Below are 13,183 nucleotides of genomic sequence, written 5' to 3'. Positions count from 1 at the left end.
TTTTGTAAATGTATCTAAAATCTCAAGGTTCTGATATCATTTGAAATAAATCTACAAGGCATGGCAAGATCAAGGATTTCATTGAATATCTGTCTTTTGACGTCAAGTGTCTCAGTTTTGTTCACACTACCTTCAGTCTCCTCAGTTTTCGTGTAACATCCTCATCCCTGAAGAAACTAACATCCCACCGACATAAATCACTCTCTGTTTTTCAGTTTTACAAAAGCCCTCTCGTTATCCTCAATGTTTCCTACTTGCTGGACCAACTGCAGCTTTTTCTTCAACCTTTGCTTCTTTACGCTTAGAAAAGTAAATACAATAAATTCCAGCACATAGCCAGAGCTGGGTGTTGTGTTATTTTTTCGGCACCGCGGGTAAGCACAATAGAAACACAGCTGTGGTGATCAGTCCGGGCTCCCCGGGAGCCAGCGGAGGCCCGGAGCACATGTTCGTTAATGATCAGTTACAAAGGCCACAAAGGGAGCTGCTAGTCGCTGAGGTCTGTACTCCTTTGCATCTGAAACCATTTGAATGACTGCACCTTCTGCTAAATGTTTAAACCCAGGATGTGTCTCCCTGGATTGATTGCGCTTGAGTCAACAGTTTAAACTCTTACCGAGTAAGTTGTGAAAAGGTTTTTGTTGGTTATAAAGAAACAGCTTTAGTCAGTGATCACTCTTAAAGTTCCTAATTGCTAGTTAAGAATGCAGCTTTTTTAAACATTTTAAATGAAATGGTTTGAACCATTGTTTGATACGTGATTCGTGCAATCTTTGTGAAACCGTAAAGCCATTTGGAGCTCTACAACAACTCAAGGGAAATAAGCTCCAGCATTCATTGCTTAAGATTTGTCTATCTTCTCTTATCCTGCTCAGTTAAGGAGGCCTCGGCTTTGATCCCTTAGCCCTACTTAAACTTACTTTGTTGTCATTAGACAGAATACAGTATTATCTAAGCAATCAAAGTGCCACATCTAACAAGAATGATTCAGTTTTCAAATAACAACACTGAAAATAAGACAACAAGTTATTTGTTAAGAAAAACAATTAGGTTTTTACAATTGACAGGTTTCAAAGCTCCTGTCTGATAAACGGCCCAAAATGGATCTAAAGCATTTTTGGAATAGATGTCTTTCAACTGTGGACGATGTGACATTGAGGTCAGGGGAGTTTAGCTGTAGCCTTATGATGGGCGAGTCTCCTCCAAATGACTCCTACAAAGCAGTAAACATCAAGAGAAAGTTCCAAATGCTCTGAGCACTAAAGCTGCAAAAAGATGTTTTAAAAAAAGGGCTGCCCGAACAAGCTCACACATAAACACGTATTTTTGCACACGCAGGCCCAGCACATGCACATACACACGCACGCACGCTCACAGCACCTACATGTATACATGCACACACGCACACAAACACATGCGTAAGCACCTATCCCTCTAGGCGATCCACGACCCTTCCCCCACGCTTGAAACCCGATCTGTCGGCATGCAGCGCGGAATTCTCCAATCGCCCTGACTTTTGACCTCTGCCCTTTTTGGCAGTGCACACAAGAGAAGATGAAGTGCCCAAGCCTCTCTCTTCCCCGACACAAAAAATCCCCTGTTCTAGCAGCCCTCCCACACATGAACGGGCACGCACACACACATAAACATGGCAGACACACACACTGATTTCCATTTGGGATGCATTTGAGGCAAAACACTCTCTTTGGTTTTCTGTGAGGCACATGATCAAAATGATGTTTGATATAAGACAGGAAAAAAATGTAATACTGACTTTTAAAATCCCGTCATTGCATCGTTCACAAAGACACGATTGAGCGATTGTGATTTTAAAGTGAACAGCCTGTACTTGTTATCATTACCATCATCATCATTGATCTCATCAACAGATAGGAAGATACTTCAGAGAGAAGCAAGGAGAGTGTCAGGGCCATGTGTTTCTGTCATTTGCCCCTGACTTTGTGTTTATGTGGTGTCGAGTGTGTTTTGTGTCTCTGTAAATAACATTTCTTCTGTTTTCGGAGTCTCACCTGCCTCCATCTGTTCTAAAGTCGGAGATATGGCAGATGTAACTTCCTTGTTAGTGGCAATAAGGGGTTGTTTGAATTGTGACTATCATTATGGTTCTGGACTCCTACATCCTATTCTCACTTTTGTCTAGTTTTATTTGTCCAAACTTTGAGACATTTCAGCTGAGAGACAGCTGTTTATCTGCCCTGTGGAACCAAAAATCAATGTGTTTACTTATTGTTGGTTACCTAAGTTAAGTACAGTATGTTTGTTGCTTGACAAATGTACCTATTTTATCTTAACCATGATCTATTCCTCAAGCTAAACAAGGCAAGGCAAGTTTATTTATATAGCACTTTTCTGTACGCGACAATTCAAAGTGCTTTACAAAACAAATTAAAATACTTTTTAGGAATACATACAGTAAAAACACATTATATAATGGCATTTTACAACAGGCATTACAAAGCAAAGATAATAAAATAATAAAATAAACACCACAGGTATACAATACATGTTTAAAAAGGCATACTGTAGTTTGAATATGATCATCTCAATTAAAAGCAGCGGCAAAGAGATATGTTTTTAGTCTCGATTTAAAAATAGTAAGCGTTTCTGCGGACGTGCATGATTTGGGTAGTTTGTTCCAGAGTGTCGGGGCATAACAGCTAAATGCATCTCGATGTTTTGTTGTTACTCTCAGAACCGATAGCAGACCCGTCCCAGAAGACCTGTGGCACCTTGATGGCTCGTAATTATGCAGGAGTTCAACAATATACTTTGGTCCTAAACCATGTAATGATTTAAAACCTAGCAATAGTACTTTAAAATCAATTATTTGGCCGACTGGAAGCCAATGTAGAGATTTCAGAACCGGACTGATGTGACTCTTTTAGTGTTAGTGAGGACACGTGCAGCAGCGTTCTGAATCAGCTGCAGTTTTCTGATAGATTTTTTTGTCAGCCCTGTGAATACACTATTGCAGTAGTCGAGTCTACTGAAAATAAAAGCATGGACAAGCTTTTCTAAGTCCTGTTGTGACATTAGTTTTTTAATCCTCGATATATTCTTCAGGTGATAATAAGCAGACCTAATGACTGTTGTAATGTGGCTATTGAAATTCAGGTCTGAGTCCATCACTACATCTATATTTCTGGCTTTATTAGTGGTTTTGTAGTCTGCAGACTGAAGCTCTGCGATTACTTTTAATCGGTCCTTCTTTGCTCCAAAAACAATGATCTCTGTTTTTTGTTTGTTCAGTTGGAGAAAGTTCTGAGTCATCCAGTCAGTGATGTGCTCAATGCACTTGCTCATTGTTCTAATCGGAGAGTAGCCTCCTGGTGTGATTTTAAAATAAATCTGGGTGTCGTCTGCATAGATGTGATAGCTTAGATCACTCTTTTTAATAATTTCAGCCAGAGGTAGCATATAAATATTAAAAAGCAAAGGTCCTAAGATGGAGCCTTGAGGAACCCCGCATGACATATTTGTCAAAGTTGATGTGTAGTTGCCTATTGAGACAACGTTTTTTCTGTCCTTTAAGTAGGTACTAAACCAATTTAGAGCTGTTGCTGAAACTCCCACCCAGTTTTCTAGACGGTCTAGCAATATGTTGTGGTCAACAGTATCAAAGGCAGTGCTGAAATCTAATAATAAGAAAACTGATATTCTGCCACTGTCTGTGTTTAAATGAATGTCATTTAAGACTTTTACAAGTGCAGTTTCAGTGCTGTGGTTAGGTCTAAAGCCCGACTGAAACACATCAAAACCGAACAAGTACATTTATTTCTGTTTACAAAGTTGACGATGTGTTTAAAACGTTGCCCGTTGCACAACCTACAGGAAGGACCAGTTTGGCCATTTAGCCAACTGAAACATACCAATGTAATGGCAGTAAAACAGTCCCTTTAACATTTCTTAAATTTGGTCCAACAGATAAAAAAGCAACAATCACGAGAGCAACAATTTTGAGTTGGTAATTTATTGGTTGGATATAGTCATCAGTAGATGTTCAGGTTGCAATGTTTAACACATCTAAAGATGTTTGGTCTGTTTAGGCTAAATCTAAAACTCGAACATAGTTACATGAACATATTCTAAATGACCATATGAACGTTTTTCACATGAAATCCGGACACAGATCAACTTTGTTTATTTAATTGTACTGATGGCCATTTAACAAAAGAAGCTGCAGTATTTTGTTTAACGTATGGAATCAAGTTACGTGACATACTGTATGCTTGCTGTGAGTGTTTCCCATATATGAGACCCTGTATCCCAAAATCCATCTCTAAAATCTCTCTCCCCTCCACCATCTGACCGCTGCCATTTGTGCATTGTGTGTGTCCGGCATGACTGCTCTCGTCATTTTCCCCTTTGATTGGCCTTCACACAATGTAATCAGTGTTGCAGCTGTCTGAAAAGGCCTCTTGTGCAGTATCTGAGCAATGCCGATCAGCCCGATGCGTCCACAACTTTGCTTTTAGTTCCATTCAGGCTCTGTGACAAACGGCAAACTGTCTGTGAGCATGTGTCAAGCCACTTGATTTAGTGCTTTGTTTGACTGCACTGGCCCTTTTTCTGAATGTCGCCTCCGTCTTGTATGGCCTTACTGTATTGGTCAAAATTGCCATGGCCGTAAGCTTGAAATTTTAATGTACAGACAGATGGAAAGAATTGTCCCACTGTGTGTGTGTGAGTCATTTGATGTACCTCTAACGCACAAAAGATGATTTATTTCCTAATTCTCCGTTTTTTGAACATGGATGAAATGATTGACCGAAGAATCAATGAAGATCATCTTTTAGTCTAACTGCACAAATGTAGTCGCCAAAACATAACTTAGAAAAAATATAAGAACAATGATGTTGGTAAGTTTTCAATAAAAGCTTTGTTTTGAGACTTATTCTACTGTTAAAGTTGTGTTTGATGGTACTTGGTTCTAGATGGTTGTATTTATGTATGTTGATTTTGGAAACCACTATACAAATCATGCAAGATCAACAGCAACATCACTGTTTGAACCGACATATTTTCCATTTCAAAATGTGGAATAAAGATCCAAGCGGGTACGTTTCAGGGTGGTGCCATGTGGTTTGAGTTATATTGTTAGCGAGTGATGTGCTTTTAACTAGGTATAACTCGATGGTGGACCCCTAAACTGTAGCCAATCCATTTAGACAAAGCTCTCTTGATCCTTTTCTCTAAATCCTCAACCGTGCCTGATTAAATGTAGACGATTTTCACGCCTGTGCTTCGGAGGCCGCGAGGACTGAATGGCCCCTCACAGCACGACCACAGTGTGCTGTCACTCCAGCTGCCCGAGGAGGAAGAGGAGGATGACCAGCAGGCTGGGAAGGTACACGTTTGATACTCATGTCCAGTTTTACACAGACTTTGTGATGTGTAAATTAAGTCACCTGTCATCACTATTTCATTTAGTGAAATGAAAGGCTCAGCCTGTAAAGTTCTTCTTCAAATAAAGAATCAAAAGACATCCTGGGCAAACTTTTCTGAAATGATGCATCAATTAAAGAATGATGTAGCATCCCAGTGGAACAAATAATACATCTTTAATTGTTTTCTGTCCACTTCATCAAGGACACATTATGCAATCAACATAAGAGCTGAGTAGAAATCAACATAAGAGCTGAGCAGATCATAATAATAATAATTTAGTTTCATTAACCGTATTGGTCCCTTTTCCAAAACCAGGTCCTGTCATAGTATTTCGTTCTCCTCTATGGAAAAGACCTCCCTCACTGTATGCAGGATTCTCAGCTGATCGCTGCAACGAGCCTGGTGACATCTTCTTTTAACGCGACATTAACTGAATCCCTTCATTGGCAAACAAACAGAGACACTTTTAAAATGGTGACGTTGTTCAGCTTAGTGTACAGGGTAGTTTTGCTGCATGCATAAAAACACGTGTGCATGAGTTTGGACAGAAAAGGAAAAAGGAAAGTATAAAGAGAAAATCATTAGTTTGTACTGCTGCACCCTTTCTGTAAAATGAACATTCATTACTATAGCGCTGTCAATCGAGCCGCTCCACACACAATACATGATTTAATCTTATCAGCCTTATCTCTTTACATTACATTGAATTTACTGCGTGTGTGAACCTGATTTCTCCTGATAACCGCGTAACTTGAAAGCATCTTTGATTAGCTCACACCTTAATTTGTATTTGTCTTTTGACATTTTATACTTATTTGTTTTATAATGTTATCGTGTTACATTGATTGATGCATCATTGTAAATTCTTATGTTTCTGACCAACTTTTATAGTTCCCATGATGCATTGACCTTTCTCACCTCCCCGATCTTTGTTTCATGAGCCGTTTCAAAGGAAAATAACCCAATTACAGGCAAATCCAGTAAATTCCTTCCCCCAGATCAGTCCAAACAAAGCATTACTTATGCATCACTTGACTCCCAATACGTGACCCTTCGGACAACAAACTGCCCCCCCCCCCCTCCCTCGCCCTCCTCCCTCCTGCAAGAGGGTGTTAAGACCTGTCCATACTATCCCAAGGGAATGCTGGGAAAGGAAGGCCTTCACATCTGTCCCAAGCCTTGGGCGGAAAGAGTGAGGGAACGAGACGGAGAGGGAAACATTCCTCCATCCACGAGGAAGAAAGAAAGAAAGAAAGAAAGAAAGAAAGCAGGGGATCAACAGAAAGTAGATGAGGAATAAAAGAAAAATTGAGAGCCGTTATCATTGACATCAGAAAGGAGATGGCGAGAGACGGACTGAAAATGAAAGAGAGAGATTTGGTGAATGAGAGACGGACCTTGTCTCCTTATGAAGCCATCCATCACTCCTTCAATAGCCCAGTGGGCAGAGGGAGGGAAGCAGGCCCCCCGGGCGCTCCTTCAAAAGGCCGGGAGGAGAGGAGGGAGGAGAGGAGGACGGCTGCAATGTGCTGGTGGAGCTGTGATCTTTACCTCCCTCCCTCCTGTGAAGTCAGCAGGGAAAGTGATTAGGCCTGCCTCCTCCTCCTCCTCTTTCTCCTCCTCCTCCTCGCCTCAATGCTGGATGTAACAGTTTTGGGCCTCTCAATGAGGCCTGCTGCTAATTTCTTCACCTCCCTAATGTAGCCCTTTATGTCTTCAATACACAATGTTTACACCTGCAATCCACAATCTGATGAACTGCTCTGTCTCTCCTTTTCCTGTCATTTTAAAACTTAATGTTAAAAAAAAAAATGTTAAAATTATTTTAGTTTGTGGCTTTTAATTAAAAATACATGCAAGATTTAGTTTTGACTAGAAAAAAATGTATTACAACACTAGCACTATATATACTATATCTCAGTAATAAAACATATAATAAAACACCGGTGTCAAAAAGAAGAACATTTCAGGATAAATCAAAAAGTGTCTTTTCCCCTCCATGAGGAGAGCAGAATATTAGAAACACCAGAACTATGACCTAAAAAACAAAACCTAGTAACTGGGTGAAAAAGAAGATTATTGCATTGTATTATGAAGAAGAAACGTTTTCATCCAAAAACCAAACTATCTAGAGAAAAGGACATTTTCATTTGTAGGTTGTTTTATGTATAAAAAAACGCCCCAACGGGAGTGGGAATTAATATACAAAGACAAATATAACCTGAACTATCCCTGAAATATCCCTAAAAGCCTGAATATTGACCCCAAAGCATATACATAATATCATCACATTGACTAAGAACCCATCATTCACACTTATTTATCGCTGACCAGGTTTTTATATAACTACTAAATATCCAAAAAGTCTTATCTTATTTTTGTGAAGCCTAATACATCCAAACAACATAGAATTTAAAATGGTATAGCATTTTTTAAATAGAAACAATGTCAACAACTAAATGACTCCACAATGAAATGGGTACTCATCACTTTTCTATGTTTCATTTCCCTTTTCAACATTTTGACAATTCAATTTCCCTCACTGCCAACAGTATTGATGCAGAAATGAGATGTAAACACACTTTCACACTGGGGTGTGACAAGTGTGAGATGTTGTTGACCCCTGTCTGTCCCCTCTCGTTCTGTTAAGGTCCCTTAACGTTAAAAGGTCACAACCTAGCAGTTTTATTGGCCCTCTAAAGTCATCAGTGCATTGGGATTGGATGAAAGCCCTCTAATGGAGTCAGTAATTGGTCCAGTTTATCAGTTTATTAGCTGCTCTGGCTGTGGGAACAGCTTTGACGTATAAAGTAAAGTATACATCATTAGCAAAGAACCAGATCCTTTCGTCAAAACAGAGTTAGCAGGATGGCATGATGTTTGAATAAAGTGTGAACAAATAGTATTTATCAGGTTTGTTTTAAGGAAGAGTGGGGAAAAGTAAACATGCAGTACACGATAAAAACAGATATGTATAGGTGCTTTTGTCTTTTAAAAAACAACTGCAATCAATGTTATTGTCTGTAATTTACAGAATAGTTTCACATCTAAAAACACGTCAGCAATCAATTTACTTTACATTCCTTCACAATTTATTTCTGTAATTTAATTATATTTACTGTCTGATAACTCTATGCACACTCACTTTCTTTTCCTAAACCTGCAGCTGTATCGGTTGCAAATTCAATTTCTAACTTAAGCTGTCATGGCGATATATTGTGTCCTAGTGGTTGTGTGGAGCTCAGAGGAGTGACAGGCCGTCAAAGGCTCTGTCCACGACCTCCAGTAAAGAGGGAACTTTGGTCTTTGGTCTTTTCTCTCGGGTTCCCCATTATCTGTGTGACCCATCCCCTTAAAACACTTCGTACGAGTGAAAGGTCCTGACTCTGCACTGAGCTCCGGCATAGATGTCAACCTTTGCTATTCAACCTGCACGCTCGTACACCCCCACTGCAGGGCGAGGACACACAAACAGACAGAAACCTGCATTCTGCATGCAACGACAAAAGAGACAGCAATGATGCATGCAAAAGGAAAATCTGAGGTGTGATTTTGTCACACACACACACACACACACACACACACACACACACAATTGAGGTTTCAGGAGGAACCTAGTTCTGGATGAGCTGTCAACAAAGAAGAGGAAAACAACTGTATAAAAGCCCCCCCCCCCCTCTTACTCACTCACCATCCCTTACCCTCCGTGCACCCACAGACTCCTTTCTCCCACTGACCACTGCTCAGAATTGCCCCCTCACCCCTGTGACCCCCCCATTGGGCCCTTTCACTCCGTGACAATGGCCGCCGGGGGCCGTGTTATTTGAGGCACTAAAGAGCCATCCCACCCGCCCGCCCCCAGGACAATGCCCTCCCCCGCTGAGAGCTTTCTTCCCCTCACCTCCCTAATGACAGGTTTCATCCTCTCTGCCCTGACCCCCGGGAGGGACTCGGCTGCCGGCTCGGCCCACTGCCTTTCTGCCCGCTGACCCTCTCCACCAACAAACCCGCCTCCCGCTCACTAATACACGTATACACACTTTCACTCTTGCAAACGGACTGTATGCGCATGGAGAGGGTAAACAAGTATGCAAGTAATGTAGCTAAAGGAATACATCACTCCAAAAAGTCCATTTGTATTTCAATTACTCGTCCCCCGTTATCTTGATCTTTTCCCTGACGTGCCACCACAATTTCCAAAGAATTCCAAAAATGCGAAAAATATTGACGAATTGAAGTTAACGGAGGCCAGGTTTAACAACAACAACACTAGACAAAAACATCCATTTACAAACTCTCACAGAACTCGTGCAGTCCAAGTCTCATTTATCCATATGTACAGTATGCTCACCAGCTTCCAAATACATTCATTTTGATAAAACCTTAATATTTAATATAACTTTGCTCACACGCCTTGCCTTCAAGCTACTCATCCAATGCGAGTAATTCAGTTTGTGATCTCTTGAATTATAAAAAGTAGTGCATGCCATTCCTAAAGCTAAATCTTGCAGATGGTTTAATTTCAATAACAGTTTGAGCCTCAAATGTTTCCAAAACAGGACAGATTTTTAGTTTATTTAATTTTTTGGGAATGAAAGTTGACTTTGACTTGCATATGTCATAATCAATGATGTTTTCCCTTTAAACATGATTCAGCAGTTTTTTTCATTTTAGTTGCAAATATCTGGAAACCGCTTTCCTTGCAATCTCTTTATGACAGACGCGTCCAAGGGGGGTGATGGGAAAAACAGTCATAAACATTCTCTTTCAGGACTGTTCGTACACAGCACATCGTACCAGCTGGTCTTAAGAAGTAACTGATACGTTCCTCTGTTTGAATCTGACTGGTAACTTTTGTTTTGCCTTCCACCCACATTGTCTTCATACACAAAGAAGACAATTTAATTAAATAACAACTTATGGGCGCAGCAAATTCTTGGTTGGCAGGTGTCAGTTACACATCGCATTAACATCTCCTCCACTGTTTGACAGTTTGTTTGTGGCATAATGTCAAAGAAACTTCTCGTCGGGTATGCACGTGGCACAGGTTGAAGATATGTGGATTTGGAAACCTGTCCTCCAATGTTTCACATTGGAGCACAAAGCAGCCTGTTCACCTCATTTAACCTCACTGCACACATAGCTTACGGCTGTTGACATATAAGAAACTTCTCCTCTGTTTTAATGATTCAACGCCATCAGAACGGGACATGAAACACACTCAACACATTAAGAGCCACCCAAACTTTAAATTCAAATAAGGGAAAACACCAAAAACTCACTAAGACATTCTTCCATGACAGCAGGATTATTCCCCTGGACAGCGTGTTAAAGGAAACCTCCAAGTCATCACTTACAAGCTGTCCATCAAAAGCTAAAATAGTTCACTGGTCATTGATTATCTGAGCCTGAAGCAGAGAAACACCTCTCCTCACAAGGGAAATCAATCTCTCTGCTCTCATGTATTGTATGTCTTTGTGATGATGATGTATCGTTGTAAAAGAGGCCAGTTTAGTAATTAGACGTGTTGCAGCTTAATTACCTCGAGCAGGCAAAGAGGAGGTGTGTTTTCGGTTGTTTATTAATGACAATGATTCATTGAAGTTGTTCATGTTTGTTTAGTTGTGTTCTAAATTGTTCCCGTCCTGCACAGTCACAATGTATACTTCCTGATTCTGACTTTAAGTCATTATCCCATTTTAATCCTGAGTAGTTATTTCCTTTGTTGGGTATTACAGAGGCCCTATCCTGGAAAAACAAGGGTGGGTCTAAATACAAAATGCAAATCCATTAAATGTCAAATTGATATAGAGTTCCATTCAACAAATAACCGTACATCAGGATTTCATACAGAAATCAGATGCTCTTCATAAAACCGCTGCCAGATGATAATACAGCTACAGTAAGACAAAACCACTAACCCAAAAAGAGATAGTCATTGGCAAAAATGAAGGGATAGTAGTTATACTGGGTGAAGTGTGGATTTGTAAAAAAAAACATCAGGCCAAGGAAAAGGGGAAATATTCCTATTGGTAAAAAAAGAGAAAGAAAGTAAGCCATACTCAAATAAACACTAGTGTTCTGCATGCATTCTGATTCCTCCATGATGGCTTCCTCTCTAAATTCAGAATGTCTGCGCAAAATGGTAAGAAATAAGTCTTTAACTTTCGGTTCAGACTGCACCTGACTTATACTAGTATCTTAGATAGCTGGCATAAAGATGAGTCGGATTAGCAGGAAGCTGCTTAGCAAAGTTCATCTGTGGGCAAATCAAAACATTTTATTCTTAACAATTATTTTTGTTCTTAAAGCTTCTTGATGAAGGGATTACAGTATACTCTCTAGGCTTATTTGTTAACTACTGTAGCTTGTAAGCTAACAACTAAAGCGACATGCTAACTGTAATCAGTCACAATATCTCCCCAAGCTACTTCTTTGATTTTTCCTGTACTATTTTATATACTGACCCTGATATTTTGTTTTGCAGGATTGTACATCATGTATTCTCATAAAGAGTTCACAACTGTATACAGAACATGCCTAATGAGCACTTTCGTATATTGATTGGATCCCAGTCGCTTCTAAGGGGATGATTCATTGATGCACGACAATATGGCATCCTATATTCAACCCAGACTCATGGCATTTCGTGTTCACCAACACGATTTCCCCCCTTTTTTTTTTGCACAGCACAATTTTAAAAAGCAATGTATTTCTACTGGTAATGTGTTTCGTGCCTGCAGCACGTCTTTTTCTCCAGTCGGGTCGTGGAAGACCGGAAGCTGTGTGGTTCATAAAAACATGTTCTTACTCAATATCAAGCCACAAATATTGCTTTTATTTTAAATCGTATAATTTCGGACTTCTGTTGCCGTCTGTGAGGAAAATAAATGGGGCTCAGAGTCTCAGAATACTGAAATCTGTATTTTTAAATCTCTTTTTCTTTCTAATTTGTTATTCTTTTCAAAATCACACACTGTTATTTACTCACCAATAACACACAATTATCCTTGCTTTTATTTATTGGTTTAATTCCATAATCTCGGGCTTTTTTGGCGTCCGTCAGGAACTGAATTTCAAAATAAAATAACCGGAAACAGACGTAGACTTATAAGGGACATTTCGAGCATCATTGTGATTGTCAACATTTCTGAGTTTAGGATGGCCGAAGACACTACACTACCCATAATCCCCAGCTATCGTTTAGGACTACAGTCCCCGTGATTAATCTTCAAACTTTGGGATTGGATATTGGAGTGGCAGTGGTTATGCCGAGCGTCAAACAGCTGTTTGAAATGGAACGAAACCACGCCAGACTACCCAAAACTGGAATCGAACGCCCCCCCAGAACTACACATGCTGGCTATTGTGTTTCGCAAAATGTTCTATGGGACGTCTCTACTGAACGTTTTCGTTTTTCCCACAATTACAGTAGAAGTTGCCAGTATTAAACACATTGGTGTTATCAAATGTATAACATATAATTAATAAATGGGTGAAAAGCGCTTGTGTCCATAATGCGCAGCATTAATACCCACATGACAGCTCATTGTTACTTTGTAATTCTACTCCACTACAATTCAGAGGTTAACCTGGTATTTTTACTCCACTACACTTATTTGAGTTACTTTGCAGATTCTGATTAATGATGTGAAATATAAACAACCCTTAAATCAGACTTTACACCTGAGTAAAATTCAGGTAAGGTGATTGTCAAGTGCCAACAATCAGGAGAGATATTTGGTAGTTGGTGCTTGAGAAGACTAAACATGTA

The sequence above is a fragment of the Pseudochaenichthys georgianus genome, chromosome 16, assembly GCF_902827115.2.
Source record: "Pseudochaenichthys georgianus chromosome 16, fPseGeo1.2, whole genome shotgun sequence".
In the NCBI taxonomy this organism is placed as follows: domain Eukaryota; kingdom Metazoa; phylum Chordata; class Actinopteri; order Perciformes; family Channichthyidae; genus Pseudochaenichthys; species Pseudochaenichthys georgianus.
This window is presented reverse-complemented; position numbering follows the sequence as displayed.